Source organism: Phyllostomus hastatus, unplaced genomic scaffold (assembly GCF_019186645.2).
Source record: "Phyllostomus hastatus isolate PE091 unplaced genomic scaffold, TTU_PhHast_1.1 phas_scaffold_1066, whole genome shotgun sequence".
In the NCBI taxonomy this organism is placed as follows: Eukaryota; Metazoa; Chordata; class Mammalia; order Chiroptera; family Phyllostomidae; genus Phyllostomus; species Phyllostomus hastatus.
The window spans coordinates 8,512,414-8,519,597 of NW_025334004.1; the positions used below are offsets into that span (position 1 = coordinate 8,512,414).

A 7,184-nucleotide genomic window follows, 5' to 3' on the forward strand; every position below is an offset into this window, starting at 1 on the left:
TTTGGGACTCTTAGGGTATAATCTCAGGAGCAAAAATGCTGGGTCAAAAGGAAGTTCCATTTTCAGTTTTTGAGGAACTTCTATACTCTTTTCCACAATGGCCGCACCAGTCAGAAAGCGCTCCTATAGTGCACTAGGGTTCGACCTTTTCTCCTCATGCTCACCAGCACTTGTTTGTTGATTTATTGATGATAGCCATTGTGATGGGTGTGAGGTGATAACTCATTATGGTTTTAATTTGCGTCTCTCTGATGGCTAGTGATGTTGAGCATTTTTTTATGTGTCTATGCGCCCTCTGTATGTCCTCCTTGGAGAAATCTTTATGCAGTTCCTTTGTCTCCTCCCTTGTTTTGGTTGCTTTTTGTGTCTTCCTGGTGTTGAGTCATAAAAGCTCTTTATGTATTTTGGAGGTTAAACCATTTTTGACTGTATCTTTGGCAAATGCATTCTCCCATGCAGCTGATCCCCTTTTCTTTTTTAGGATGGTTTAACTGTGCCAAAGATTTTTCATTTAATGTAGTTCCAAGTGGTTATTTTTCTTTTATTTCCCTTGCCCTAGGAGTTATATTGTAAAAAACATCACTATGTGAGATATTGAAAATTTTACTGCTTGTGCTTTCCTCTACAGTTTTTGTGGTATCACTACTTATATTTAAGTCTTTTATCCATCTTGAGTTTTTTTCTGGTGCATTGTGTAAGAAGGTGATCTAGATTCATTTGTTTTGCATGTACCAGTCCAGTTCTTCCAACACCATTCATTGAAGAGACTTTGTTTATTTCATTGAATGCTCTTGCCTCTTTTATCAAATATTAATTGACCATAAAAACTTGGGTTAATTTCTGGGCTCTCCATTCTGTTCCATTGATCTATGTGTCTGTTCTCATGCCAGTACAAGACTGCTTTGATTACAGTGGCCTTGGCCTTGTAGTATTGTTTGATATCAGGAATTGTTATCCCTCCAACTTGTTTCCTTTGTCTCAAGATTGCTGAGGCTTTTGGGGTTCATTTTGGGTCCATATAAATTTTTGGAATATTTGTTCCAGATCTGTGCAATGTGCCCTTGGTATCTTAATAGGAATTGCATTGAATTTATAGATTGCTTGGGCACTGTGGACATATTAATGATATTAATTTTTCCAGTCCATGATAAGGTATTTTTCCCCACTTTTTTGTGGCCTCCTTAGTTTCTTTCTTCAGTATCCTATAGTTTTGTGAGTATAGGTCTTTTACCTCCTTGGTAAATTTATCCCTCGGTACTTTATTATTATTATTTTTGCAATAATAAATGGAATTGTTGTAATAATATGTCTTTCTCATAGTTCATTATTGGTGTATAAGAATGGCATCGATTTCTAAATATTGACTTTGGAACCTGTTACTTTGCCAAATGCATTTATTAGGATGAGTAGATTTTGGTGGTGGGGGGAACTACAGAGTTTCTATATATAATATCATGTTGACTGTGAATAATGATAGCTTACTTCTTTTTCAATTTAGATGTCACTTCTTTTTCATATCAGCTGTTACTTAATTTTTTAAAAAATATTCAGTTGGGATGCCCTTTATTTCTTGTCTGATCACTGTGGCTAGGACTTCCAGTACTATGTTGAATGCAAGTAGTGATTGCAGACACCCCTGTCTTTTTCCTGACCTTAAGGGAAATGCTTCTTGTTTTTGCTCACTGAGTCTGACGTTGGCAGTGTGTTTTTCATATATGGCCATTATTACGTTGAGGTACGCTCCCTGTATTCCCATTTTGCTGAGTGTTTTTATCGTAAATGTGTGCTGAATTTTATCAAATGCTTTTTCCATATCTGTTGATGTAATCATGTAATTTTTGTCCTCCACTTTGTTTATGTTATGTATCACATGTGTTGATTTATGGATATTGTACCATCCTTTCATCCCTGGACAAAACCCACTTGATCAGGGTATATGATTTTTTGGTGTATTGTTGGATCTGGTTTGCTAATATTTTGTTGAGGATTTTACCATCTAAGTTCATCAGAGATATTGGCCTGAAATTTTCTTTTTTTGTTATGTCTTTACCTGGTTTGGAATTAGGATAATACTGGCCTTGTAAAAAGAGTTTGGAATTAGAAGACTTCCCGGTTTTTGAATTTTTGGGAATACTTTGAGAAGGATAGCTGTTAGCTCTTCTTTGAATGATTGGTATGATTTGTCTGTGAAGTCATCTCTCTGGGGCTTTTATGTGCTGGGAATTTTTTAAAAAATAGGCAATACCTCTTCATATTTTTTCAAATTATTAGAAGTTATTATTTTTAATTATTGTTCAAGTACAGATGTCTCCATTTACACCCCATCCAGCCCCCCATCCTGCCCCCCATCCCACCCATCCCTGTCTCCCACTCTTGACCTTCTCCCTTTGTCTTTGTCCAGGTGTCCTTTATACATGTTCTGTAATGGCCCTTCCTCACTCCTCTCCCCACTCCTCTCTGGTTACTACTTCAATTTCTCTAGTTGTTATTGGTCTACTCAGGTTTTCTGTGTCTTCCTGATTCAGTTTTGGAAGACTGTATGTTTCTAGAAACTTGTCCATTTTTCCCAGGTCATCCAATTTGTTGGCATATAGTTGTTCATAGTAATTTCTTACAATCCTTTGTGTTCTTGGGTATCAGTTACTTCTAACCTGTCATTTCTGATTTTACTCATGTGGGTTCTTTCTTTTTTTTTTTTCTTCATAAGTCAGGTTAAAGGTTTGTTCATTTGTTTCAATATACCAGCTTCTGGATTCATCACTCTTTTGAATATTTTTTTATTGTCTATGTCATTTATTTCTGCTCTGATCTTGATCATTTCCTTCCTTCTACTCACTCAGAACTTTGTTCTTTTCTAGTCCTCTTAGATGTATGTTTAAGTTGTTTATTTGAGATTTGTCTTTCTTTTTAAGTAGGCCTGTATAGCTATGAATTTCCCTCTCATTGCTGCATTCACTGTGTCCTGTAGCTTTTGTGTTGTTGTGTGTTTATTTTCATTTGTTTCCTGGTACTTTTTTATTTCTTTCTTGATCTCATTGTTAACCCATTCTTTGTTTAAAACCATTTTATTGATCCTCCATGTATTTGAATGGTTTTCTTTTATGTTGATTTCTACTTTCAGGGCATTGTGATCCAAGAAAATTCTTGATTTCAATTTCCTTGAATTTGGTGAGGCTTATTTGTGTTCTACCATGTGGTCTGTCTTTGAGAATGATCCATGTGCATTTGAGAAGAATGTATATTTTGCTTCTTTGGGGTGAAATATTCTGTTGATATCAGTTAAATCTACTTGCTCTAGTTTGTCATTTAATGCTGCTATATCCTTATTGATTTTTTTTTTTTTGTCTGGAAGGTCTGCCCTTGTTGGCAGTGGGCTGTTAAAATCCCTGATTATGACTGCATGGCTATTATTCTCTTTCTTAAAGTTCTGCAAGACCTTCTTTATATATTTAGGTGGTTCTATATTGGGTTTGTATATGTTTAGAAGTGTTATATCCTTTTGTTGGACTTAACCCTTAAGTATTATGTAGTGTCCCCCTTTGTCTTTTATTATGGACTTTGTTTGTAGTCTATTTGTTCATATAGAAGTATTGCTACCCAAGCATTCTTTTCATCTTCATTTGCATGGAATATTTTTTCCATCTGTTCACTTTCAGTCAGTGTAAATTTTTTGTTCCGAGGTGGTCCTTGTGCAGACAGTATCTATGCAGGTCCTGTTTTCTGTTCAGCTACCCTATGTCTTTTGATTGGATCATTTAATCCATTTACATGTAAGGTTATTATTGATAAGTACTTATTCACTGCCATTTTTCCCTTTGTACCTGTGTTCCTCTTTGTCTCCATATTTTCTTCTTCTTAAAGGAGTTTTTTTTAAATTATTTTATTGTTGTTCAATTACAGTTATCTGCATTTCCCCCCTACTGCACCCCTCACCACCACCAAAACCCCTTCCCTCTCTTGCTTCCACCTTCCCCCTTGGTTTTCTCCATGTGTCCTCTATAGGAGTTCATGAAAACCCTTTCCCCCATTATCTCCTCTCACCTCCTCTCTGATTACTGTCAGATTATTCTTGCTTTCAGTGTCTCTGCTTATATTTTTCTTGCTTTTTTCTTTTATTGAGTATCTTCCAGTTAAAGGTGAGATCATATGGTATTTGTCCTTCACTGCCTGGCCAATTTCACTTCTTAAAGGAGTTTCTTTAGCATTCCTTGAAATGCTGGTTTGGTGGAAATGGACTTCAGCCATTTTTGGTTTTGTCTTGGAAGCTCTCTATTTTGTCTTCCATTTTCCTTTCCTTTCTTTCTTTATTTTTTACTTAGACAAATTCATCACATGATTTTATAATGAAGCAAGTTATTTGTCAACCTGGAACTAGAAGGAATTAATGACAATTTAACCCAGTGATATGTAATTACAAAGATTGAAAAGAAAATTTCCATCTAATTCAAACAGTGAAGACATATACTATGTGTTCCCACCCTGAGATACTTAAATTCATTTCTCAATATTTATGCTTGATTTTCTTTTAAGACTTAGTGTTATTTTTTTGCAGGGTTTGGGAGGAGGCCTTTTTTAAGAGATGTTAATATAAAAATATAGTTATTCCATTTTTATTATGCGTTTCCCACCTATGTTTGAGCAAATTAAATTAAAACAATAGATATTTACTGTGGCAAAAGGATTAATTCAGGGGCCATAAAACTTTTGTATTTGTAATTTTGCTACACATTTAAAATTATTCCTACAATACTACAGAATGACTTACTACCCTTAATATATTTTTTTAAGTTTCAGTGACAAAAGTAGACAATATATAATTTTATTAATAAATAGTGCAAAAGCATCAGTGATAACTGTATAAACATTAAATTCCTTTAAACATCCATGTCTTGGCTTTAATGTTGTGCATATTGGCCTCTATAGCACTGCAAGTAAACACACAGAAATGTTTCCCATTTCCCTGAATAAGTATTCAGTTCTAACACTATTTACAAATTATTATGGACAAGGTAACCTTTGTAAAAATTAATATTCAATTGGACAGCCACCATTAAATGAATATTAAACAAGCAAGATGTAGTCTATGTTGAATATGCTCCAGATGTCAAGTTATAACCTTTAATGTTATTTAAAACTTAATTTTCTTTAAAGGAACATCTTTTGTATATGTGGGTGCTCAAATGAAAACTGAGGAATGCATTCCTTGACCATAAGAACAAAATTCATACACAAGAGTGTGTTTGTCTCCTGTAAAAGAAGGAATGAAATTGCTCATAATCTCTTCCTCCAGGGATCATTTCCCATACTAGTGAAAATGCTTCCAAACACCAACTCCAAATTCTGTCTTCAAAAAGACTGGTTCATTATATTCAAACAAAAAAGTAAAATTCCAGCAACACTAATGTTAACAATGAATCAATTAATTTTTTTAGCATTCATAAAGTGTAACATTTCCATCAGTTTTCTATTATGTGCAGATTTATTTTCCTTAAGAAGCAAAATGAAGTTTGAATAGTACAGTCTGTGGTGTGGTGATATCAACAACTGCCAGTTCTTGCCCATCAACAAGTCCCAATTCTTTCAATGTCTTGGAGAGATTTGGTCTTGTTCGTTCTTCAGTAGAAGTTACTGACTGTAAGTAAAGTGTTCTATTTCCTCCCTCTAATGTGACTGTGATAGCTGGAGATTTCATCGCAGAGAAGCACTATTGGTTAGATAATCCAAAACTTCCTGTAGTTTAGCTGATGGAGAAAACCAAATATTTTGTGGAAGCTGGCTACAAGCTGGGCAGTTTTCCTTTCTCTGTGCTTCAGATGTGTATGTGTACAGTCCATCTACATCATTGAATACCATGTCATTATTAAGTGGAATGTATGCACTTGTGGCTATTTTAAAAACCTCAGTGGTAGACACAGCTTCAGTGACTTCATTGGTGGAAGCTACTGCAGGAATGATTCGTTTCACTACCCCTTGAGTGAGTCTATATGTAACACCCCTAATACTACATTGTGATGCCCTGTCAAGGGGTTTTTGGAGAATTCATTGAACATGATCAGAATCATCTCCACCTAGTGGAACCCCTTCTCCAAAAGGTTGCTCCTTAGGCCACTGCAATATCCTTCCATTCTCAATACAGTGTTCTGGTAGCCTGGGAATAGATGCAATGGTGCACATGGTAAAATTGACCTGTGGTGGATAAAGTTCCAGTGTGCATTCAATACAAGCAATCATTCCAGGCAGAATCACCCAGGTATTCTCTTTAAAGCCTTCTGTTCCTCCATCTATCAAAGGGACAATGGAGCTTGGATTTAATGCACCATCTTCATAATTTAGGAGAGATATCAGCAAGCCATTTATCTATCTTCTGGCTATGATAGAGTCTAGTCCAAATACAATTATGTGAAATTGTTGATAGAAAGTGTCATTAAAAGCCTGGATCTTGTTGGAATGTGGGACTACATTGCAATTAGGAACTCTGTCATTTAGAAATTCTGCAGCAACTTCAGCTTTGGCTCTTCCAACATTTTTAGGCCTAAATAAAAACTGCCTATTTAGATTGGAAGCATCTATAGTGTCCATGTCTATAACATGAATTTGTCTAAAACCAGACAATGCCAGATTTTTCAGGAGCTCACATCCTAACTACCCTGCTCAATGACTAGAACTTTACAGGTATCTAACAAAAACTGGAGAGATTCTTTGCTCATTTAGAAATCAGGGTGCGTGAAGGATCCAGATCACCTGAGGAACTTCTTTACATGGTTCCAGCGAACTTCCCAGTCTCCAGTGTCCCCACACCCACCATCAACAGCTATTGGCTCCTCGCCATCCACCATATTTTTCTCTGCCTCCTCCCAGGTACCCCCATGGCAGGGTGGGGGTCACCTTCCATTTTAAATGAGATGCTTGCTGGGTAGAGAAATCTTGGCTTCTGGACCTTGCTTTTCATTACTGAAAGATTTCATGTCAATCCCTTCTGGCATGTATTGTTTCTGTTGAAAAATCAGCTGACAGCCTTATCAAAGCACCCTTGTAAGTAACTAATTGTTTCTCTCTTTCTGTCTTTAAGTTTCTCTCTTTGTTTTTTAAACTTTGCCATTTTAATTGTCATGTGTCTTGGTGTGGGCCTCTTTGGATTCATCTTGATTAGGACTTCCTGTGTTTCCTGACCTTGCATGACTTCT

General features: G+C 35.9%; 1 pseudogene; it reads right to left on the minus strand.

The window, feature by feature from the left end:
- Positions 1-5,488: 5,488 nt before the first annotated feature.
- Positions 5,489-6,836, minus strand: LOC123829143 (annotated as a pseudogene).
- Positions 6,837-7,184: the final 348 nt, after the last annotated feature.